Source organism: Panthera pardus, unplaced genomic scaffold, assembly GCF_024362965.1.
Source record: "Panthera pardus isolate Hobbes unplaced genomic scaffold, ASM2436296v1 HiC_scaffold_15, whole genome shotgun sequence".
Taxonomy (NCBI): Eukaryota; Metazoa; Chordata; class Mammalia; order Carnivora; family Felidae; genus Panthera; species Panthera pardus.
In genome coordinates this window covers 38699500-38725659 of record NW_026526710.1, presented here as the reverse complement: position 1 = coordinate 38725659, position 26160 = coordinate 38699500, and the positions used below count along the sequence as shown (strand labels likewise).

The 26160-nt window shown below is 38.9% G+C and overlaps 1 protein-coding gene across 6 annotated transcripts in view; it reads right to left on the bottom strand.

Moving 5' to 3' along the window:
* Positions 1-26160, bottom strand: part of GREB1L (GREB1 like retinoic acid receptor coactivator) — a 278957-nt gene that overhangs the window by 206277 nt on the left and 46520 nt on the right. Inside the window, exon 2 of one of the 6 annotated variants that reach the window (XM_053902487.1) lies at positions 23732-23804. The exons of the other annotated variants lie outside the window; for them this stretch is intronic. The gene's annotated coding sequence lies outside the window, so the exon portion shown is untranslated. The remainder of the gene's footprint in view (positions 1-23731; positions 23805-26160) is intronic. 6 annotated transcript variants of the gene reach the window in all.

Below are 26160 nucleotides of genomic sequence, written 5' to 3'. Positions count from 1 at the left end.
TAAAATTAGGAGTAGGCAAACCATGGCCCTTGGCCCAAATCCAGCCTAATGCCTGTTTTTGTAAATAAAGTTTCATTGGAACACAGCCATGGTCCTTCATTTCCATATTGTGTACATCTGCTTTCAGACTATAATAGGAGGGCTGAGTAATTGCAACAGAGACGACATATGGTTGACCCACAATGCCTGAAATATTTACTATCTGGCCCTTTAGAGAAAAAGTTTGCTGACTTTGATCTAAAATTATCACAGAATACAGGGGTGCCGGGGTGGCTCAGTTGGTTAAGCGTCTGACTTTGGCTCAGGTCATGATCTCAGGGCTTGTGGGTTCGAGCCTTGTGTTGGACTCTGTGCTGACAGCTTGGAGCCTGCTCTGGATTCTGTGGTCTCTCTCTGTCCCTCCCTTGCTCACATACTCTCTCTCTCAAAAATAAATGAATCAACATTAAAAAAATAAATAAAATTATCACAGAATACAAACCATGAAACAGGAAATTAGATACTGAGTAGTCATACATTTACAATACGTTCTCCCCCATTTCACAAATCAGATGCCCTGGCCTCACCAGGTTTGCTTTGGTATTCTTGCAGATCAAGCAGCTCATATTTCTTTCCTCTGCTTAACAAACATTTCCCAGGTGCCTACTATGTATCCAGCAGACCTTATACCAGGTGGTGAGAGCTTTTGCAAGGATAATTATTTTTGTCTTAAAGATGTTGATAAATGTGCCTGTTATACGTCAAGGAGTTCTTATGCCAGGTTAACAGAAGAATAATTCATTGTTTTTGGCCTCAAAGAGCTTACTGGTTTTCCAAGTGTGTGTGTCCAAGATTTCACAAAGCCAATGGGATCATTCCAGTCTTCCTATAACATCTCCTGTCACTTCTGAGATTCTAAAACTGGGTTGTGTAAAAAGCAAGTATTATAAAGAAACTGTGGCAGAGAGTGGAAGCACCTTTACTAAGGCAGCTTGGAGACTGAACCACAATAATTAGGCTATCTTGGTGAAAAATCACTGATGGCAGGTGCAGGAAGAGTAGGTAAAACAAATAATTCCAATGTATTAAGTAATCCCTCCTACAGAAATTTCCTTGATGTTTCAGCTTTAGCCAGTCAGGGAAAAGAATTGCCCACTTTCTGACACCAGGATGAGCAAAAGATTGGTAAATGGCTATTTGCTTACTTAAAAATTAAAATTCGTATTTATGAGAAAAAGTCCATGCATGTGTAGTGAGTAAAGAGAAATAAGTCATTGCTCTTGTTTTACTCTCCATAAAGATGGGACAATAACAGAGTAATTTGGCTTTGAGAGAAGATATAAGCCTGAGCCAACTATTTCAGAAGAAATGTGGTTTGGATCCAAGTGTGAGGAAAGTTTTTTTTTGTTTGTTTGTTTGTTTTTAGTTTTAGTGGAAAGATAAATGGGAGGAGAAATTATTTACAACCCAGATACTTTCTCACTTCTTCTTGGCACAATTAATGTTATAAAATTACATTAGAAAACTGCAAACCACAAGCAAATGTCTTGACTGCTCTGTCGTCTTGGATCATCACTGGTACAACCATCCTATTGTCATTGGGGTAAAAGAGAAGATTCTTTGTCGATTTGCCCTTCTCTTCCTTCTCTTATAAGCTGAGCAACCTTGTGTAAGTTCCTCTACTTCTCAGAGACTCATCCTCTGCAAAATGTTGATAATATCACTTACTTTGCTGGGTTCTTTCATGGACTAAAGGAGGTAACACACGTCAGCTCATAACACAGCTACTGGCATTTAGTCAATACTAAATAAAACATATTTTTGTAGTTGTTGTCATAATTTTACAATATATGTTAAAGCCCGCACAACATATTTCTCAGAGTTAGTGGGCTAGACACTTGCCTCTGTGGCTTGGCTTGGCAATTATCTGCCTGACTCCTATTTTTCTTTCACACTCACTAACATTCAAGTAATAAAGATGTCTTCCCATGGCTATTGAAATCTTCTCTCCCACTGAGCAGCCAGCAAAAATGGATATGCCTCCAATGCTTGACATCTTAACATGTTATTAGCTGAGCTCTTTCCTGGGATTAGTGGTATCTAGCTGAGTCTAATGCCTTTAGAATAAAGTTCTCGTATTGAGGAGCACATGTGCCTGGAGGAGGGAAAGAAATATTTAGCAGACAAGTGGGTAGGTGCCACTTTAGGCATAATTTATCATTTTGCTGAGGTTTATCTCCAATGGCTCATTTGCAGAAATATGCTCTTGTGCGAAGAGGAGTAACTGCAAAAGGAGAGGCCAGTCCTGCCTGTTCATGCCAATTCAAAACCATTAGAATGACTTGTTCTGACCTACTTAAAATAAACACAGCTCTACTCAAGTATTAACTATTTGTATTGCCTGATTCTGTTATAAAAACAGTTCTCAAAACAAAATATCTTTGTTTTGTTTATTTTACTCTTGTAAGAGATACCAAAGATAACTAATGCTTGCATTGCTGATTGGTTTCTCTAAAGGGTCTTGATTATTCCATTCTTTTTTATTTATTTATTTTGAGGGAGAGAGAGTGTGTGCATGTGCGTGCACATACATGCACATACACATACACACACATGAGCTGGGGGTGGGGGGCGGCAGAGAGAGAAGAAGAGATAGAATCCCAAGCAGCCTCCATGCTGTCAGTGCAGAGCCCGATGTGGAGCTCAATCCCACGAACTGAACCGTGAAACCATGATCAGAGCCGAAATCAAGAGTCAGACCCTTAACCAAGTGAGCCACTTAGGTACCCCTGACTATTCCATTCTTTTCAAGGGCTTCAAATGTCTATCTAGTCCTTGCCTGACCAAGAAAATCAATAATTTGTCCTTCTGCCCCTCACCAAGCATCAGAGCAGTTTGTCTCTACTTCTTTACCCTCCACTCCTTGTGTATAATAAGTACACATATAGTATAATATATAATTTATATATATATATAATTTATATACTTATATATATATAAATAAATATTATATATACATAATTTATATATATATATATACAATAATATGTATATTGTTTTACAACGTGTATAACATATTGAAAAAGTGGTTAATAACTACTCAAACTTATTAATATTATATGTAATCACTAGGGCACCTGGGTGGCACAGTTGGTTAAGCATCCGACTTTGGCTCAGGTCATGGTCTCACAGTTTGTGGGTTCAAGCCCCGCATCTGAGCTGTCAGCACAGAGCCTGGAGCCTGCTTCAGATTCTGTGTCTCCTTCTCTCTCTTTTCCCTCCTCCCCTTGTGCTCTCTCAACCTTTCTCAAAAATAAATAAGTAAACATTAAAAGAATATATGTAATCAATAAAATTTGGGGGCTCACTCCTAGAGCAGTAGTTCTCAAAGAATGATATAGGCACCTCTGGGGGTATCTGTAATCCTTTCAGGATGTCTGCAAGATTAAAACTGTTTTCATAATACTACTAAGATGGAACTTATCTTTTTTACTCATTCTCTCCCGTATACAGTGGAGTCTTCCAGAGGCTATCTGACATGTGATATTGTAATAGATTGATGCAGAAGTAGATGTGAGAAGACACTTGTTCTCTGTTTGTAAAAAAATGTAAAACAATGTTCCTGTCATTACATTTCTTCTTTTGGAAGAGTTTTTCATAAAATTACGTTATTTGTATTAGCATCTAATAAATTATGTTATTTTCAAATGAAATAAGTAGTTTTAAATCTTAGTTTTAGATATCATTATGGTAAATATCAGTAGATATACAGTGGTGTGTTAGAGATGACTCCTGCCAGTTTTCAGAGAGCTGTCCATAGCCTGAAATAGTCCATGCTGGGAGTTTACACCACAGAAATTGGCAAACCCACAAATCAGGGCTTTCATTTTGGAGAATTGCTTTACCAGCACACCAGTGGATATAACTCACTTAAAAATTCTTTGGGATCCTCAATAATTTTTAAGAATGTAAAGAATTCCTAAGACCATAAAAATTGGGAACCTCTGCTTTACAGCATTTAATACTATTAATTGCTACATTCTCAAGACTCCCTCCACACCCCCACCTCCCTCTTCATACTTTAACTCTGCTACCTTTGGCTTGGCTAACATGGCGTAGCACAGACTCTCCTTCTACTTATCTAATTCTTTTCTTTTTTTTAATGTTTATTCATTTTTGAGAGGCAGAGCATGCATAGGGCAGGGACAGTGAGACAGAGAGAGAGGGACAGAGTATCCAAAGTGGGCTCTGAGCTGACAGCAGTGAGCCCGATGCAGGGCTCAAACTTAGAAACTGTGAGATCATGACCTGAGCTGAAGTCAGACACAACTGACTGAGCCACCCAGGTGCCCTTACTTATCTAATTCTTATTCTTTACTCCTCCCATATTCCCCCTAGCCTAATAGAACACCAGAGATTCCCCTAATTTGATCTCTGAAACTTCTGTGGCTCCCTCCCCTAGCACCTCGGGTCTAGGAGTGATAAGAACACACCTCTGTGGCCAGCTTGGGGTCCTGTACTACCCCTTTGCTGCTCTACATTCTGCTCACACCTTCATAACTAGTCACTTTATGAACACAAACCATTCCAGTTTGAGCATGGCATGTGTTTCCTCCTGGAACCCTAAATGATATACCTGGCTACAAAAGAAGACAGAGGAGAAGGTAGAGGAGAGGGAGGGGAGAGGGGAGAGGAGGGGGAGGAGGAGAAAAAGAAGAGGAGGAGGAAGGGGAGGAGAAAAAGAAGAAAAATTTAGTGAAGCTAAATGGAGGAAAGGAGGAGGGAGTGGAGAATTGATAACTAATTTTCTTCCACAAAGCTGCCCTTCACCTACCTGGTCCACATTTTTCTTCCAGTTCCACTCCCAACATGGGTTATCTTTTCTCCTTTCACATCTCTTTATCCTCTTTCCTCATTACTTTGGCCACTATCTTCTCTTCTCTCTCTATATATATATTTTTATGCACTAACTTAAGTTTCTTCTTCCTTCTAGACAATTTATCCAACTCTCTGTCCATTCTGAAATAAATATGGGCTTAATCTTTCAAACACAAGGCACTACATGACTTTCTGGGCTCTGCCTCAGATAAATTTCCTGATGACAGGGCCCCTCTACACCTTCTGTCTTGTCCACCGGAGACCAAAACTACCTTCAGAATCAGGGCTTCTTGGAAGACACTCCCCTTGCAGCTTCCCCTAAATTCCCTTATTGACCCTCCTGCTTTCAGGTACCACCATCTTCTGCTCATCATTTGTAAGCCAACATATTCAGACAGGAAACCCCTGGTCTAGATTTGCACTGTCTATTGTAACCTCTAGGTATTGTGTCACTAAAATAAAATTAAATTAAAAATTTAGTTCCTCAGTTTTATAAGCCACAAATCAAACGTTCAATAGCCACAAAAAGTAACGAGTACTGTATAGAGCATTTCCATCATCATAGAAAGTTCTATTGAACAGATTAGAGTCTAGATTAGCATTTCTCAACCTTGGAACTATTAATGTTTGGGGCCAGAGGAGTCTTCATGGGGTGGGGGGCAGGGGGGCTTTTCTGTGCATTGTAGGCTGTTTAGCAGTGTCCCTGGCCTCTACGCACTGATGCCAGTAGCACTCTCCCCTTTGTGACAACCAAAAATGTCTCCAGATGTTCCCAGACTCTGGTTTAGATGAAACCATACAACTACCGATTATGTTTTGTTCACCCACAAAGAAAGAGCAAGATAAGTCAAGAAAAAAAAAAAGAGTTGAGAAACACTTGGAACAGGAGGTAGAGTAACAAAAGGAGACTAGAGAGTAAAAGGTTTCCACAAAACCCTTGCACAGCCTATCACAACTTTTTCATCACTAGTCAGAGGAGCAGGCAACTCTTGGTCTTGGGATTGTGAGTTTGAGCCCCATGTTAGGTATAGAGAGTACTTACAAATAAAATCTTAAAAACAAAACAAGTCCTAGTCCTTCAGGAAGGTGCAGTGAGTTTCCTTCTGGTGCCCATATGGCACTTGGAATTTACTCAAACTAGGTCATCATAGGGTACAAAGCCCCCATCCCATCCCCAGAAATATCCAGAAGAACAGTGGCTATCATGTAAATTGCTGATGTCTCCTGTTAGGAACACAAGGTACAGGGCTGCCAGAACATCATCACATGATGATGTTAAAGATGACCACAAGGCCTTACTAACTACACAGGGTCACTCACATACATTCCTCCCCCAGCACAGGATAGGAGTGCCACATCCTTCTTGACCTGCCTAATTCTGTGTCTTCTGACCCTTACAGCTCTTCTGGGTTGTTAGGCATGCAGGGAAAAATTACTACAACCTGAGGTTCTAGTGGAAAGAACTCAATTACACAAAGCAAGTTTTCCCAAAATGCCCCAAAAGTCACCAGTCTTCTACAGTGAAGAAATTTTTTAAAGACAATTGCCCAAATCTATTTAATCATACACCCCTTCTTCCGAAGTGCTCCCAACCAAATATGTTGTACCCAATGCTAACATAAAGAAAAGACTTACACTCTACTGAAACCTTCTGTCTCTTTCCAGAAGGGTTTCCTTGACACTCTACAAGATTCCATTCAGAGAGATGAAGGCACAAAAGAGGTCCTGTTATGGGCTCAGGAAATAGTCATGCTTGAAAATCACAGAGGTCACTGTACAGAACTAAAGAGTTGGGAAGTAAGAACAGAACAGGTCAGGACCGAGCATCAGGCACAACCAGACAGGCTGGTGATTTTCTACTTTCTTAAGTATTTAAGAAATACTTGAGAAAGCTCTCAAGTATTTAATAGTAAATACACAGTTAAAATAGAGATACATAGTAACAAAGATCAAACAGTGTTCACCTCTATATTTGCCTCAGATTCATATACCATGTCTGGTTTACAGCAGCTATTCAATAAATGTTGATTGAATACTGAATAAGGTAAAGGAGAAGCTTGTCTATCTCACATGATAGATCCCCCAGAAGGCAGACCTTTCCTTTTATTTTGTGTCTGCTCCACTGACTACTTAGGTGATCTCTGTATAGTATGTAATTGGTCAAAAATAGTTGCTAGTATCCAAAATCTAAGAAATGATAGCATTTGCATCAGACAGGGTCCCAACAGGAAACCAATGGCACATTCAAATAAGGATAATTTCCAGAGACTTATTTAAAAGGACAATTTTCAAAGCTATGGATCCATGTAGGGGAACTACAAGGGATACAGCTGTAATTTGGGGTTGGTAGCAGCAGAACTGTTACCACTCCTAAGGGAAAAGAGAGGAAGGATTGATTACAGGAACCCAAAAGGAGAAAAGTCATATAGTGAAGAACCATGACCTTAGGTCGAGGGGCACAGGCAGCCCAAGGCAACCCCACAAGGAGGGAACCAGGAGAATAATTAGCCTGACCTCATTCTCCTCCCTCCCTTGAATCTCCTGCTGGGACTCTGCCATTGGCGGAAGTCAGAGGGCACAGGAGCCCCTGTGTAGCCCTTACAGGCAGCCTCCTGGGTAGAAAGAGGGAGGGTAGAGAAGGGTGGAAAGGAGATCAGAAGGGGCAATAGGTGATTGCTATCCCTGCACTGGTAGTGTTTGGAGAAATCTTTAAGATGCCAATTCATGATCAATTTATCCATGATCTCATGAGAAAGAATCACTTTTAAATTCATTCTTTATTGATGGTTAAAATCTGAATGTTAGGATTACTGCACTAATTTAAAAATAAGATTTCATCTGGGTCAAAATCAAATCCCAATTAAAAGGAAAGTTAAGCTCAAATTACAGAGATATTACACCTGAATTCTGCCAGACCTGAAGTTCAGCCACAACTTTAGACTCCCGGGAAAAGACAAAAATGGTGGTTCTTCCCACCAGGGGAATTGATCAAAGGATTATTGTACTGCTGCATATAACTAAAGCATCTCTTATTAGAGAACACAGCAGAAGTCAGTATTTGGGGTTTTGCCAGTGGAATGGAGGGAGGGAATCCAAAATTCCTAAAGGAAAAATTACTACCATGCAGAATAGACATTTGAAGACTAGGAAATTTATAAAGAAAGTCAGTGAGAAAAGCTCATCTTTACCATATTTTAATTTCGATGAGTCTATATGGCCTGTGGCCTACTGACATTTATTATCAAAATACAGCAAAGCAAAGAAAAATATCTGTTTTTTCCTCTCTGTCTTAATTATAGACATACATCCAATTAATTATACTTGATTTGCAGAGATTTACATTCACAAAATAAATATGTATTTGTTATCTATATATTTATCAATTCCTGGAAAATAACTAAATATTCAGAACATGTACAATTAAATTTATTGCTGTTTACCAGACTCAATCTAGAATTTGATGTTTTCTTTCTTGAGAGAGACATATGCATGGCTATTGCTTGTTCAGTGCAAGCTGTTCTCATCATAATGAGTACTTACCACAATTTCAGACTCTTATCTACAAGGAGTACGCTTTGTACTGTTGTTCAGGCATACAACACTCACACCAAGTTACAAACAAAAGATATGCACAGCTGATAAATGATGTCCAGTTTATATGAACAGATACTGCAAGAAGGAAAGCCAACTGACTGTGATTGCCAATCTCTTCTGCCTTGTTCCAGATTACTAGAATAATTGGAAGAGAAAGCCATTCCCTTGCCTTTGGGCCACTTAATTACCATGAAAATATGACACAAACATTCTCACTAAAATATAATACATAATGATTTAGTAGCTTATATTCTTCATGGGCCTAAATATTCTTATTCACTAATTCAACCATTAAATATTTTTTAAATTAACTCCTTTTTTTTTTTAATTTTATTTATTTATTTTGAGAGAGAGAGAGAGAGCACACACAAGCCAGGGAAGGGGGAAAAGAGGGAGAAAGAATCCCAAGCAGGCTCCACACTGTCAGCAGAGAGTCCAATGTAGGCCAAACTCAGGAACCATGCGGTCATGACCCAAGAGGAAATCAAGAGTCAGATGCTTAACCCACTGAGACACCCAGGTACCCCACAATAATAAATATTTATTGAGCACATACTGCACATATCAGACAATGTTACACATACTGAGGATACATCAACAAACAAGACAGATAAGGGGTTCCTTGCCCTTGTGGAGCTTACATTCTAAGGGAGAGGGTGAACTATAATAAATAGGTAAATAAATAAGAACTTCAGATAATAATTTTTGCTGGGAATAAAATAAAATAGGTAGTGGGATGAAGAGTAACAGGAGAGAGAGGTACATAATTTAGATGAGATGTTCAAGAAGGCCTCTCTGAGGAGTTGACATTTTAGGTAAAGCTTGAATAGTAGGAAGGAGTCAGTCATGTGAAGACCTGGGGAAAGAGCATTCCAGGACAGAGAAGAGCTAAGGTAAAAGCCCTGAGGTGGGTATAGGCTGGGGATGCCTGAGGAATAGTAAGAAGGTCAGTATGTAAGAGGAAAGTGATAGGAGATAAGACAGCAGAGGTAGCCAGAAACCAGACCATGCTGGGCCTTGCAAAGGCAAGGAATTTGGATTTTTTTTCAGAGTGATGGGAAGTTGCTGTAGGCTTTTGAGACAGGGAGGATCTGATCTCTGCCTTAAAAGAATCACTCTGACTCTGAATAGAGAAGAGATTGTAGGAGGGAGAAGGCCATTGCAGATCACTCAAGTAAGAGAAGATGGTAGCTGCAACCATGATGGGGAAAATATTATGTGGGAAGATGAGTACAGACTGGGGACCTATTCTAGAGATATTCCTGCCAGCAGATTGAAAGAGGGGATATGTTCTAAGAAAGAAAAAAAATTAAAAAATAACTCCTAGGTTTTTGACTTGAGCAACTAGTCATTTTTATAGACTGAAGGGGTAAAAATGGGAGAAAGGAGGTATAAAGTTGGTGGGGTGGTTATGTTAAAAAAAAATCAAGAGTTGCATTTTGTATATATAATATTTGAGATACCTATTTAGATATTCAAATGGAAATATAAAGTAGACAGTTGTTATCTATTTTTCTGGAATTCTGGGGAAAGGTCAGACATACTTTTTAATTTTTTTTTTCATTTTTATTATTTTTATAAATGTTTACTTATTTTTGAGGGAGAGGAAGCATGAGCCAGGGAGAGGCAAGAGGGGGACAGAGAATCCAAAGCTGGCTCTGTGTTGACAGCAGCAAGCCCCATGTGGGGCTTGAAATCCCAAACAGTGAGATCATGTCCTGAGCCAAAGTCAGATGCCCAACCACTCAGGAGCCCCGATACTTTTTTTTTTTTAATCCTAAATGAAAAATGTTATTGGAAACATACAGGCAAGGGCACCTGGGTGGCTTAGTCAGTTAAGTGTCCAGGTTTTGGTTTCAGCTCAGGTCATGATCTCACAGTTCATGAATTCGAGCCCCATGTCTGGTTCTGCTGACAGTGCAGAGCCTGCTTGGAATTCTGTCTCTGCCTCTCTTTCTGCCCTTCCCCTGCTCGCTCGCGCTCTCTCTCTCTCTCTCTCTCTCTCTCTCTGCCCTTCCCCCTCTCATGCTCTCTCTCTTTCTGTCTCTGTCTCTCTCTCAAAATGAATAAACTTTAAAAAACAAAAAAGAAGCATACACTGGAGAAGTGGGGATTGTGTGTTCAAATTTATAGGCTATTGTGCCTCACTTACTGAAGTGCTGGAAAAAAAAAAAGACAAGATGATGTGAAGTAGTCATCATAAAACCAAAAACCAAAATATCACCTTTGATTTGTTTGCTTGATGCTCCTACCAACTTAGCTCAAGTATTCCTCCACCAAAACTATATGCCTGATAATTATTTGTTGCAGAGAACTACCACAGTGAGGAAAACAGTAATCCAGGCTTAGCTAATGAAGATTTGAAATACTTGACTGAGTCAGAACCAGATGCACTAGTTTGCTAGCTCAAGCCTGAACACAATAGTGGCTCACAGATGATATCTATGAAGTGGCATGCAGGAAAGGTCTATCAGTCCTGCTACATCAAAAGAAGACCAAATTCTATGAGGAGCAACTGACTCAAAGGTGTTAATAATGCTCCCCCTACCCCTTTGGCGGGGGAGTTATAGGTCAACAGAATTTCATAGAAATGTAAACATCTTCTAACTGGTCATTTCTCCACAGTCTCCTGGTTGATTGGCTCTTACTCCATAATTCACTGATCCACTATGAAAAGAAAGAAGCGAAAGGCATTTCAGCTCTCTTAAGAGGAACTCTGAAGTCTCAGTAGTATTTCTTATAAATTGTACAATCAAACAGATTCAAATAAAAACCAAAAATGCTGAATATAATAGACATGCAAATATCAAGAATTTTTCCTTGGGCTTGTTTCTTTACAGTAAGGTCTAAATTCACAAAACCCGTTTGTAAGGACAATAGGGCAGGAAGTGGCAAAGTCATAATCAGTGACCTCAGATCTTTTTGAAGTGCAAAGAAGCAAAGTCACAGCCTACAGGGTAAAACTAACATCACACCTTCAAATCAGTAAGTGAAGAGAGAAAATCATTAACAGCTAACCTATTTTTAGTGAGAATTTCAAAACCAATTAGAAAGCCTCAGAAAAATAGTTTAGTTATTAAAATAGTTTAATAGTTTAGTCCTTTTATTTTCAATAAATTTCAGAATTTAAAAACTCCCACAGAACAGTAATTTCCATCGGAAACCTTTTTTTCTATTTTTAGTTTAATTCTGAGAGATAATTTGGTGGTTTCTGTATGAGTCTAATACATGACAATACCTGCAAGTTTTACCTTCAAGGTATCCAGGTGATGGCCTAGACTTCAAGAACACACTGCATTCAAAAAGGCTTGGCCACACAGATGAAAAGTGATCATTAAAATCCTGTGAATACAAAACTTCCATCTCTTTGAAAAAGCCTAACACTACAATTCATTCCAAAGACTTTCTTTGGGTGGTGAGGTGTGTTTCTTCTGATCTACTCCCCTCCTTTCCCAGAAATAATTGTTCATCTTAGACCTTAGTCTGTTTTTCCTTAGTTTCAACAGACTTATACCCACATATGGAGGAGAGAAGGTTAAAAGAAGAAGAAGAAAAAGGAAGAAAGTAAAGGCCATTAATGCTCACTTTAATATGCCAGAGTTAAGAAGTGGTTAATGCTGCCAGAAGTTTCTAGTCTACCAGGGCATCTTAGCCTATCTTCTTGCAGCTTCTTTCTCTTATCTCTCCTTCTGTCTCCTCCCTTTAGCAACTTCCTCCCAGCCCCAGCCTCTGTGCCACCAGTGGCCACACCATGCAAAAGCAGACCAAAAATTAAATTGTGGATATGTTTCAACAATTTTAATAGATTAGTGAGCATATTAGAACTGGCCATTTTAAAGATTTGGTAATTGGTGTGAGCCAAGCTAAATAAGTATTCTAAACTAGTGACTGCTCATTCAACAAATGTGAAAACAAGATGTGTTGTTTTTTCTAATCAGGTATCACAGCCAGCCATAAAAGACTGATAGGATTTAACTAAAACCAGGTAATCAAACTATGTCCCATGAACCATTCCTAGGCTTTCAGTAGAAAAAAGTGACCATAGGAGACCTAATTAATATTTCAGTTCTACCACTTCTAGGCTCTCTCCTAAAATGTCACCAGTGCCTGGGATTCTAGAACATGAAAGAGTTCAGACAACTCCAATACTTTCAATATATTAGCCTAAAGTTCTTTGTGAACAATGCATACTCAGATAACATTTGCTAAAAGAGGTGGTTGGGCTCTCAGGGGAATCTCCTATGAACTAAAATGTCTGTGTCAAAAGACAGCCTCTTGGAGGTTAGTTTTGCAGGCTCTCCTTCCAGGATACCAGCACCTCAAGTAAAGCCACCAAGGATGTGCTTCCTCCTGTTAAGTTCTACAAAGCAAACTAAATAACCTGTAGTCACCAACACTCCAACAATGCACACAGATAAGGGAGGTCAAAATTCCTTTAAGAACCAATAAAATAAATGGCAAATTTATCTCAATTACACTAAATGATTCTTAGGCAATCTGTAAGCACATTTACATTTTCTTTTCCAAACAGCATTCTGCCAGATATCACTCTCCAAATGCCAGCAAATGGACAGCATCATGCATACTGAGTTAAATGCAGGCTCTCCATTCCAAACATAAAGACAATACAGGAAAAACTCAAGCATCCTTTAAGCATACATTAGACCTGACTAGGTCTTGGGTAACCCTTACAGTGCCAGCAGGGCCTCCCTGAAAATAAGCTAGAGAATAATTTTCTAAGAGCAAGAGCCTAATTGTAGGATAATGTGGTAACATGACCTTATTCAAATAGGTAGCCTTCTTCCTCCCTACTCATGGATGTTGTGTGTTGGGGTGAGGGGTAATATTTCAAGAAAAAAGAGGAGAAAGAGGAAAAAATAGATAACAGCAAGAACACAGTGAAAATAGCACACAAAAGAAGTTTTCCACACCAGTTTTGTATAATGTCTGGCATGTAGGTGAACATATCAGTTGGAAATATGTTCCATTCTTTCTGCTTATTTTGGACTGATTTTATAGAACAAAACAATGTAATTACATCAAAGCATCTGCGAAGATAAAATCTAGGGAGTTTTCAAAACCAGAGAATGTTTGGAGAGGGGGAAGGGAAGAGGACAAGGTAACAGAAGCTAGAGCAGGATAAAACAGAGTTACAAAACTGGCTTTTGAACGAAAGAAAATAGGAGTATAAAGTATTTATAAGCATCTTCATTCATACTATTTCTTCCTAAATCAATTAAAACATTGGCTTATGGTAGATTTTATACCACAGTGAAACTCTTGACAACTTCAAAATCAACTTCATGTTTGGGTTCCATTCTTTCAGGTGATGAATAGTGAGAAACCAGTGAAGGAATGTCACTTGAAGTCAGTCATTTATCATGAACCAAAATGGCTAAGTGCCCCATAAACTGCAATGATCCATTTCCTATTAGCATCCCACAACAGAAGGCAGCCTCATCTGCATTAACAACTTTTATGACCTCCGTAGGCAGAGAGGCTAATGTTAGGAAATGGGTTATTTTTGTTCTGTTATAAATGTTCATTATTATACCATAAAAAATTCTTCAAGGATATAAACTACTGATTGATTCATTAAGGAATTCTTTAAAAAGGTTTTCCCCATCTTGGGATTTTTTTTTTTTTTTTTTTTTTTTAAATTTCATCTTGGTATCTTGGTATAGCAGCTTCACTCTTTTTGGTCAAGCTCTAGTTGGTTTTCTATATGTAATGCACACTTCTTTTCCCATAATGTCAAGTATCATGATTGACTAGAATTAAAATAATTTCCCTCTCCCCCCAAAATTCAGGTGACACAATTTTTCGGCGTTCCAAGTTTCAAAATATAAATATGGCTTTTGAATTTGGGCAAGAAAATTCCAAGAAAAGGCATGAAAAAGGCATGTCACGATTTGAAGCTAAACAAAATCGTTAAAGCACTTCCATTCAATAGACTTTCCATAAAATACACTCTGCTTAACTATGTTAGTGGGTCATATCCAGTACTCACATGACTACTGACACTCTTGACTATAAACATGGCCAGGAACCTACAACAAATGGTATCACTTTCAAACAGAGAGAAAAAAGAAAAAGGAAACCCAAATGGCAAGATGAGAAAAGCAACTAAGGAAAAATAGGCACCATATAAAAAGATTACAAAACCAGGGATATATACTAGGATACTATACTTCTATAATTTTTTAAAACCTCCTCTTTTGAAATGAATCACTAAAAATACAGAAAGATTCCAACATTTATCTAATAGTACTATTTTAGCTTAATTTTAAACTACAGAATATAGTTTAAAATGCACACTGCATGTTTACATATTTTGGAAGACTCTTTAGCCTTTTTTTTTTTTCTGAAGAAACATCAACAAATTTGGAAAACAAAGAAGTATATGGCAAATTATTTTTAATTGTTCATATTCAATTACGAGCACCCATGAAAACAGATGTTTCATAAAGTCACAAATTCCCAGAAAAAACAAAGTAGAATTAGACATGGTCCATGTCCTCAAGGAGCTTATATTTTGTTTAGAGGGACAGGATACATTCATAAATATACATTCATAAATGAGAAAAATAAAATCAACCCTAAGTGAGTTGCTAGAAAAGAAGTACACACTACAGTACTTTTCAAGTATCAGGACTAAAAAATACACTTGTTGACTCATTAGAGAGAATTTTAGAAAATGAGAGAGAGAGACAACAAGCCATAAACTGGCGTTACAAGGAGGAATTCATGGAAGGGAACAACTTAAGCTTGGCCTTGAAGAATAAGCAATTTATTGCACCAATAATTTAAACATTTTTTTCACAAAATTATTCCTAGAATATCCAGGTTCCCCCATAAGTATTGTCCCAAATCAAATGTATGGCTCTGAGTCCCCCAATACAGCAAGTCTTTCATACTTGGACTTTTAACCTCTCCATTTCCTGAAATTCTCCCTGGCTGCCTATTCACCAAATGATGACCATCATTGTTTTCCTTTCTCCTTTGAAATCACTAATAACCCTCAAGTCAGATGATCCCACCCACCAAGAACTAGGGGATCCTGCAGAGTGAGGGCTGAATGTTTATGACCTTATTTATGCCAAGTAGATTTTAATCATCAGAAACTTTCCTCAAGCTTTGGGAGAACGCCCCACAAGAAAAAATGGAAACAAAACAAAAAGTTACAAGGTGTCTCCAAAACGGTACAAAAGAATCTTTGTAGTTCTTTCCAAGCTCTGAAGATTTGGGGATGGGTTTTAAAGTGTTATTCAAATTCCTAAACATAACCACACTCTTTACTCTTGTCCACTGTCACCTTGCATGTGAATTGTTGCAATTGTCCTCTGTCCTTTCACCCTAGAGCACCCCTTCCCAGTCCATTCTATAGGTCTCTCTCAGGAAAATCTTCCTAGAACAAAAGGAGGTACACAAAACATCCTTTGATAAAAAATCTTCAGGGGATCTCCCACTACTGACAGTACAGTCCAGCACTAGCTGGTGATTCCCTGCCTTTTTTCCCTCAAGGCGCCCAGAGAAAATTCAAGAGTATTTGTGAAACACATTACAGATAACCAGAGGAAACTTCTTGCCAACAAGAAGTATAAGCTTCCCTAATGGCTTGAGGGGAAAGCAACATCACTACCCACCTATAATTCATTCCTAGCCCAGCACAGGGGCTGGGAAAATCTGGTTAGGTAATCTGCCACCTTCAACCGTATTTCTCACATTTTCTCTACAGCAGTATTTGTCAAACTTTACTGTGCATAGGGCCACCAGGGCTCCTGTAAAAATGTAAATTCCAATTCCCTGAGATTCATTCAGCATTTCTAACTAGCCTCCAGGTGGGGCAGGGTATGCTGGTTTGATGAGCACACTCAGAGTAAAGAGATTGTTGCAATGGTCTTCCACGGCAGCTGTACATTAAAATCACCTGTAAAACTTTAAAAAAATCTGGATGCCTAGGCTACCTCTCAGCTCAATCAGAATCTTTAGGGGAGTTTTTAAAGTTTTCCTTGCAATTTCTTTTCAAGTTTACTTAATTTTTTTAGTAATCTCCACAGCCAATGTGGGTCTCGAACTCACAACCCTGAGATCAAAGTTCACATACTCTTCCAACTGAGCCAGCCAGGAGCCCCTTCTCCATGTGATCTTAATCTGCCACCAGGGTTGTATTTTCTGTTTTAGCCAAACCATTCTTCCATGATTCCCTCTACTCCCTACCTTTGCCCAGGCAGTATTCCACATACAGACCACCCCTTCTCTGCTCAGGTAAGTTCTGCCCTTCTTGTAAGACCTGACGCCAGTCCCTCTTCCCCTGTGAAGCTGTCTCCACCCCTGGATATTGGCTATATCCTCTCAGATCCTCTAGTACTGCCTGTTCTATTCCTTAGTCTCGGTCTTGTGTTAGCAGTGGAGGGTGTGCCCCTTGAAGCAGATGCTATTTATTACACTTCTTATTCTCCAGGCCTGGCAAGTATAAATGTTAGCTACACCTTGCTATGACGTTGAGATGGACTTTTAGGGAAATTCAGCAAGTAAGTGAGTTCTTTCGAGTCTAAAAGGAAACAAAACAAAACAAAACAAAACAAAACAAAACAAAACAAAAACGTCCTTGCAGATCACAAGTACTTCCTCAACCAGGAAGGGGTATTTTCAGGACATGACCATGCCTGCCAAACAGGTGCAGAGATCTAGCTCCTCTTGGTTAAGAAAAGCAAAGCCTCTACCGAGTCACTAAGATTCACTTTGAGGAAAGGGCAAAAAGGAAGAAAGAAGTCAGAGCCCAGGGTCATGACCTTTAGGGTAAGATGTGGAGAGGCTCAAATAACAAGCCATTTCCAACCTTCCCCACGGAAGGAAGAATTCTCTGGGCATGATGGTCATAGGAGCTCATTCAAATTTGGGCATGAATGGACTGGGTCCTCCAATTTAACTAATTCCCTAACCACCCCATTTTACGATATAAAAGGCTCCTAGTGCCATAAATATACTGAAAAAGAAGGGAAATTGTCAAGACAGCTATTTCCAAAACCCAAGCTTGTGAAATGCTTAGATATACAAACAAAATAGATATGTTATAACATCAGTCTCTTAGCCAGAAAAAATGTTAAATATGAAATCAGAATATTAAAGAAAAAATTTGTAGAAGACTTATAGTGTGGTCTGAATGAATCATGGAAGGCATACCCAAGGAAATGCATCACAATTTCAAACTAAGAAAAATTTAAATTGTGAAATGTAGAGTCATTGATGGAGAGGATTGATCTCTGAAATCAAATAAGCCTGATTCAAATCCTAGCTCTTTCCATTCACTCTGTGTCCTCAGGCAAATTCCTTTACCTTTGTAGGGCTCAGTTTTCTGTGAAATGAGGATCATAATGGCAATTTATGTATCTATTTTAAATGATAAATGTGGTAGCTTCTCTAACAATGTATACAACAAAATAAATGCCAAAAATGTTAAATTCGTTTTTAATCTGTTCAATTACACCTTTGCCATAGGGGCTATGTCATATTGTGGTAACATTACAGTAACCTACAGTTAGACCCTACCAAGCCACACACCTTTTCTTGAACTTGTATACACATTTTTAATGCCTCAATGTTTTTGCAGACTATGCCTTTTGCCTAGAATGAACCCACTCAACTTCTCCTCATCCTCTGACAAAATAATAATTATTGTTATTACTATTATTTTTATTTTGTTTTTAAGTCTCATTTTTCATGCTCCCTCCCCTTCCCTGGGTGTTTTCTCTGGTGTCTCTACCACCAGAGGCTGTCTTTTGAGCTTCTAGAACACTTTATTGAGCTTCTAGAACCTGTGTTGGAGCCACATCACACCATGAATTGTGAGCACTTGTGTTTCTTTCTCTCATTTGTGAATTTCTAGAGCAGTGCTAATGTGATAGCCATTAGCCTCATATGCCACTATTAATGTTTAATCAAAAATAAATAAAAATCAAAATTTAGTTCCTCAGTCTCATGAGCCACATTTCAAGTGTTTGAGATGCACATGTGGCTACTCTTGTATTGGACTACACAAAATATTGTCATTATCACAGAATGTTCTATTGAATAGCACTGTTCAATCTCTTGGGCAGGGACCATGTCTTATTCATTCCTAGAGCCTAGCACTCACTAAAGTGTTTACAAATGAATGACAATATAGACTAATTCAGTCATGTTTATACATACTCTTTTGGCTGAATGAGAAAGATGAACTATTCACTATTGTTTAACCCTACAAGAGAAAATACATACAAAATGCCTAGCATGAAGGTCATCACAAGGCAGGCAGTGAATAAAAGGTGCTTAATCATACAAGCAAATTGGATGAGAAGTCCTACTCCCTACCCTCCAATAATTCCTAATTATTCTGCCAGAATATCTTTAAAGAGATTTTAATCTAAGGAATGTCATGACAATGGTTAAATGGTCAGTCCTATTTGGTCATTTGGTTGCATCTTACTTGCCTGGTCATGCCAAGTCTATCTTTTCTATAATCTCAGAACCAGAGCATATCCCCCTAACGTGAGAGCATGAAAATCTGTGCTGCAGTATTTCTGGTAGACTCAGTCAAGGCCAGAGGCACGGCCAACAAAAAACAATATTTCTCCTAAGGCCAAACCAGAGCTGCAAAACCACTCCTACTATGGATCCTGTTTTCTTCTCAATGACTTCCCTGGCCCCTCTTTATTCTTCCCCCACCCTAAGCAAAGATTGCTGAGATACCCAATTACTAAACTGCCCCTGTGTCATGATGCCACTCAATCCAGTGTTGGTCGCCTCTTCCCCAGTCCCTTCTAGAATCACTCAGCACAAGTCTAAACCCTATAAAAAGATTTTTGTCTTCCTGGATGCCCATAGTCCTGCTGCTGCGATCTCTCCCTTGCTGCATCAAGTTACTAAATCTATGATTACAGTAGCATTCGCACAGTCTTTCCCTATGACCAAGCTTTAGGTCCTATCCTGTAACAACATTCATTTCACTCCATAAAATTTTCCATAGCAGAAAGTTACAGAATGTATTTGGCTTTGATTTTTATTTAAAAAAACCATGTTTTTCAATTCAGCCATAAAAAGGAATGAAATATTGATATATGCTCCAAATGGATGAACTTTGAAAACATTATACTCAGTGAAAGAAGCCAGATACAAAAGGTTACAGACCATATAAATCCATTTATATAAAGTGTCCAAAATAGGCAAATCCATAAAGATAGAAGATATGAGAGGCTGGTAGGAGGCAGGAATGGAGAGTGACTGTTAATGGAAATGGGGTTTCCTTGTGGGGTGGTGAAAATGTTCTGGAATTACACTGTGGTAATGGTTGTACAACTTCATGAATATATGAAAGGCCACTGAAAAGATTAATTTTATGGCACGTAAATTATATCTCAATTTAAAAAAGAACTAAAGTTATTTCCTTTGACTGGGAGTACAGTTTTCTGTACAAGTTTCAGAGCCACCAAGGGAAAGCCTCTTAAAGGAAGTTCATTAAACTTATTTGGAGAGAGTTACTTTTTTAAAATTTATTTTTAATGTTTTTGTTTATTTTTGAGAGGGAGAGACAGTGTGTGAGGTGGGGAGGAGCAGAGAGAGAGGGATACACAGAATCTGGCAGGCTCCAGGCTCTGAGCTGTCGGCACAGAGCCCGACGTGGTGCTCAAACCCATGGACTGGGAGATCATAACCTGAGCTGAAGTTGGACACTCAACTGACTGAGCCATCCAGGCACCCCTGGAGAGAGTTACTTATTGACCCTAGTGGCATCTAACAAGATTTCCCAAGTAAATCATTCTACTTTGTCTCTATTCATATCACACCTAGAGTTTGTTTTCTTCTCATTCTGTTGTTTCCATTGTGCCTTTAAAATTTTTGCCATAAAACTTCCCTAGCAGAAATGCGTATCAAAACTACAATGAGATATCACCTCACACCTGTCACAATAGCTAATATCAAAAACATGAGAAATAACAAGTGTTGTCAAGGATGTGGAGAAAAAGGAACGCTTGTGCACTGTTGGTAAAAATACAAACTGGTGCAGCCACAGTTCCACTGTGGAACCACAGTATGGTGGTTCCCCGAAGGGTTAAAAATAGAACTACCCTTCAATCCAGTAATTGCACTATTAGGTATTTACCAAAAAAATACAAAACACTAATTCAAAGGGATACATGCACCCCTGTGTTTATAGCAGCATTATTTACAATAGCCAAATTATGGAAGCAGCCCTCATCCATTGATAGATGAATGGATAAAGAGTGATATATATAATGAAATATTATTCAGTCATAAAAAGAATGAAATCCTTTTTGCAATGACATGTGTGGAGCTAGAGGGTACAATGCAAAGTGAAATAAGTCAGTCAGAGAAAGACAAATACCATATGATTTTATTCATATGTGAAATTTAAGAAACAAAACAAATGAGCAAAGGGGAAAAAAAAGAGAGAAAAAGAGAGGGGCACCTGAATGGCTTAGTCAGTTAAGCATCCAACTTTGGCTCAGGTCATGATCTAATGGTTCGTGGGTTCGAAGCCCGCATCAGGCTCCGTGCTGACAGCTCAGAGCAGAGAGCCTGCTTTGGACTCTGTGTCTCCCTCTCTCTCTGCCCCTCCCCCACTCATGCTCTGTCTCTCTATATCTCAAAAATAAATAAAACATTAAAAAAATTTTTTTAAGGAAAAGAGAGAGATAAACCAAGAAACAGACTCTTAACTATAGAGAACAAACTGATAGTTACCAGAGGGGAAGTGGGGGCAGGGGAGATGGGTGAAATAGGTGACAGGGATTAAAGAGTACACTAATCATAGTGAGCACTGAGTAATGTATAGAATTGTTGAATCACTATTTGTACACCTGAAACTAATATAACACTGTATGTTGACTATAGAATTAAAATTAAAAACTTAAAAAAAATCTGCCCAGCAGATAATATAACTCTTCAAATGTTGCTCCATAGTTAAAACCAATGTACAAATGTAGCTTCTCTGTTCCACTTGTCTCCACCATACCAAAAAACACATATCTCAAGATGGTATTGGGCATAGAAAATTCAAACAGGGATGCTCAGAAGCTACTGGTATTGGAGCAGAGCTAATGGTGCCAAGCAGGACATAATATGATTTTATGCAATGGGGGGGGGGGGGGGGGGGGATCCGCTTTCAACTGGAATTGGAAATAGAAAATGGCACTTCTCTCAAAAAGGGCTTAAAACACCCCTCTTATTGCCACAGTGCACAAAGCACGTTCATCTCACAGAAAAAAAAAAAAAAAGGATCTAACCATGACACCACTGAAAAGAGAAAGGCATAGAATGGCACCATTAACTGATAATGTGGACAACCAGCACTGGGCAAAGCATTTTTATGGAAATGACAGCTTTCTAGAGAAATATAGTGTAAAGAAATGGTTTTTGAGACTGCTGTAAGCAAGGAAATCAGTAAAAAACAAAGACTTTTTTACTTTTCTATGATTTGTAATTAAGACTCTCCAGCAGCAGATAACCCCACACAGAAGGCTTGAGAGTCAGTGGTGTGGAACACAAAGACGGTTCAACCCAGATCAAGACAGAATGTTCTCTGGCTACTCAGGGCTATCACCAGCTTCAGAGAAGAGAAACCGAAAATAACATCAAAATCTATCCTGGGTACTCTATAGTTCATATTATAGAAACATTTAGAGTAAACCACGTAGACCAGTGATTCTCACTTCACAGTATGGGTTCTGTTATTCTCAACAAATCTTTCAGACTTTTGGTGTCATTACATAGAAATATCTGCATACATGGGGTGTGGTTGTTTCAGGGCCCCCAGAAATTCCATACCTCACCCCCAAAAGTAGTCTATACTTAATTTATTCTTTCTTTAAAAAATTTTTTTTAACGTTTATTTATTTTTGAGACAGAGAGAGAGACAGAGCATGAATGGGGGAGGGTCAGAGAGAGAGGGAGACACAGAATCGGAAGCAGGCTCCAGGCTCCAAGCCATCAGCCCAGAGCCTGACGCGGGGCTCGAACTCACAGACTGTGAGATCGTGACCTGAGTCGAAGTCGGACACTCAACTGACTGAGCCACCCAGGCGCCCCACTCTTTCTTTAAGGTTTTAGTCCCCAGTGAGATGCATAAATTCAGTTTTACAAGGGAAGCCAAGGGAACCAGCTTCTTCACCTGCTTCACAGTTTTGTCTCAGGTTCATTGATTCATGATTTCAGTATGTTGTTTAATACAAAGCCATCATTCACAGCATCTTCGAGTAACATGGGTTCCACCCTTCTTTCCTTCTTTAGCAATATAAAGTCTAAAAATGTTATGGTCTAAAAAAAAGTCTAAAAAAAAGTCTAAAAATGTTATGGGTTCTCAGCCTAAATATACACTGAGTACCTGGTATTGCACCAGGTGTTGGGAACACAAAAGAGAAAAAGAACCTGCTCTGTAATGGTGAAACAGACATGTGCCCACCAGGGAAATACCTCAGATGTCCCTACAATGGGGGTAAACTGTGTCAGAGAAGGCTTCACCACAGAGCAACGCTGGAGCTGTACTAAGTCAGGCTTTCCTCAGGCAAACAGACCTGTGAGAGTAGGGGCAGAGAGCTCTTTCCAGGCCAGCAGAGGGGAGAGTGTGTGCAAAGTCACTGAGACATGAGAATGCTTGGGTTTCAAGAACAAGGGGGGCAAGTCCTCAGCGTAGCTAGGACATAGCCTGGGGGTGGGAGAAAAGATGAAACAGGGCCAGATTATGATGTATGATCACCTGGCTGAAGAACAGGATAGAATATTAGGCTAAAATTCATTTTTAATGACAATGGAGTGATAGAACTCATTGAGAGAATACATTGTTTGGCTGGAAAAAAATCCTACAACAAGACAAATGTCGCTCATTATAAAGCACTTTCAAAAGGGAAAGTCTCTTTATATGAATGGCAGCTATAAATGTTGACTTATATAGGGTTGCTAAGCATTGCATGCCCTGAGCCTAGTAAAGCTTCACCATAAACTTGAGATGTTCTATTTTAACTGGATTTTTTTTTTTTGGCAAATAAATAAATAAATAAATAATCCAAATCACAATTTAGCAAGAGAAATAGAGCCATCTGCCCAGTAGTTAAGGATCAGATAAGCACTTACATAAGCTACAATTTTTTAAAGGAACAACATTTACATTAGATGAATGTGATATCAAGGTAAAACAAACTGGCTCAAATATGAAAAGACAATGTATACATTTCATACAAAATATAAGCAACTGATCTGACAAATAAAGGCTAAAACAACTTACTTTATCCTTGAAAGGAGTGTGGGACTACCATTAGCATTCATGGAAGCTTGCCTCACTTCTTTTTTGGCTACATCTGGAAGGTAATTAAAACGATCCATTTGGTAGTTGAATGAAGAAGTAGGACAGGAAACCAGGCATTCATGCTACTATATTTTCCACGGAAATACTCCAAAGCCAAAGCCCATTTTACCTTTTGCATTTCCCGGAAGCCAGGTAGCGGCATATGCATTTGTCAGCAATCCCAGACAGGGCAATAAGTCACTAGTAAACTCTTCCAACCCCTCTGTTTCAGTCACTGTAGCCAGGGAACTGTTGGTTCTGTATAAAGTAGCTCTGATACAGCCCCTTTTGTGTTTTCTATAAATACTATGCATTCTCAACAAGAAAACCTTCATACCCACATAATTCTAGAGGCAATTAGTGGCAACCAAGAATATAGCCCATTGCTATGGTAATGGCATACCACCACAAACTATCACCAAATATATACAACTTGGACTTAATCACCAAGGTAAAGCAGAAAACAAACCATATTATCATAGTGACTGTACTTTTATTATCCAGATAAACATGGATTGTTCCCCTTCCTATCCTAAATCAAGGACAAGACTAAATGCAAAGTAAACTGGAATCAACCTGCACAAAATAATTATGTAAGCCAGTATCAGCAAAGTGGTAATTTACATTGTATTCAAAGAGGTACATGTATTTTTTTGAATAGGTATGTGTATTAAGGTCAAGACTAAAAAGCATATTTTGCTGAAGCTCCCTCTGGTGAATCTTTATCATTATAGTTCAGGGTAACTGAAGGAAAAAGAAATGGCAGTTTCCTTTCAGTTAATCAGTGTCCCCTCAATGTATAGTTGGGTAGCTCAATCTCTGACCCAAGGGTGTGATGCACAATTTTCATTGTCTTCTCCTCAGCCCTGAGACAGTGAACAAGAAAGGGAAAGAAAGCATGACAGCCTTACAAAATTCCACACCACTTGTTTCAATTCCTCAGTCAAGAAGTCACCATGAACTAAGTCTACACAAATCAATTATAGTGACTCCCTCTCTAACTGATAACATGACTAATTTCTGAAGTCACAGCAAGCCTCTTTAATAGGGAGCTGTCCCCAAACTTCCCACCAGGAATAGACTTGGAAATGGGAAGTCAGAGAAGAAAGGGACCCATGTCCATTGCCCCCTGAAGAAGGAAAAATGACAAGGTGGGGATGAGTCTTTCTACTTGGGAAGCAGGACTCTTTCCTGTTGTATTTCAGACTTGCAGTCCCCATGCTACCACATGGCCCCCATCATCCTCATTACACCAGTCTTGGGACACACGGTGTATGGGTATATGTGTTTTCATCAAAGGCCAGGTTGCCACGATGACCACTGCTCCATTACAGATAAGCTGAGTTTTACTCTCAATGTCCTCATTTGAAAGTGGGATAGTAATATCTACCTCACATAGGTTGCTGTGAGGAATAACTTAGCATAAATCACTTTTTATAAAACACTGCCTCAAGTGTTATTTATGAGTGTAACAATGCCTTGGAACAGACATTTCGTTGTCACCTTATTAGCATTATACTTTATCAATCTCCCAGAGTACGTACTACAAAGTTAAACAGAACATTTCTGCATCCCTCCATTATTTTTAACTGCTTACAAAAAACTGCATGGGGCTTATTATTGTCCATTTACATAAGTGCTATAATATTTACTGGCCAAAAAGTTGGCTCTTAACCACTACCTAAAGTTCTATTTTATAATTTAATTCACTCTGCTAAAGTCAAGATAGGTTAAAAGTCACCCAGAGCAGACCAGGGAAGTACAGTAAAGCTGCTTTTCTTAAATATAACTTCCCACATATCCTCACAATTCATCTAAAAATTGAACCTATACTATAGCTAAAAGGGCATTTTTAGCTCAGCTTTCAAAATTCTAATATATGCTCAGAGACAAACCATGAAAACAATAATCATTCCAATTAATATGAAATATAGCCTTTTCATATTTATTTGTTGTTGCAAAGGAAAAAATAATCCCATTGGCATTTTTCAAAACTGAGCTTACCACCACTCATTAATATGCAGTGCTGACTAGTTAGCTCAGAGGAGTGTACTCGGTCTAAAAGCAGCAATCTGGCCACAGCCCTGCAGCAGCACAAACATGTTCACTGGAGAAATGAGGGACCTATAGAACTTCCCTCCACAGGGGTGCCTGGGTGGCTCAGTCAGTTAAGTGGCCGACTTCGGCTCAGGCCATGATCTTGTGGTCCGTGAGTTCGAGCCCTGCGTTGGGCTCTGTGCTGACAGCTCAGAACCTGGAGCCTGTTTCAGATTCTGTGTCTCCCTCTCTCTGACCCTCCCCCGTTCATGCTCTGTCTGTCTCTGTCTCAAAAATAAATAAACGTTTAAAAAAAAAAAAAAGAACTTCCT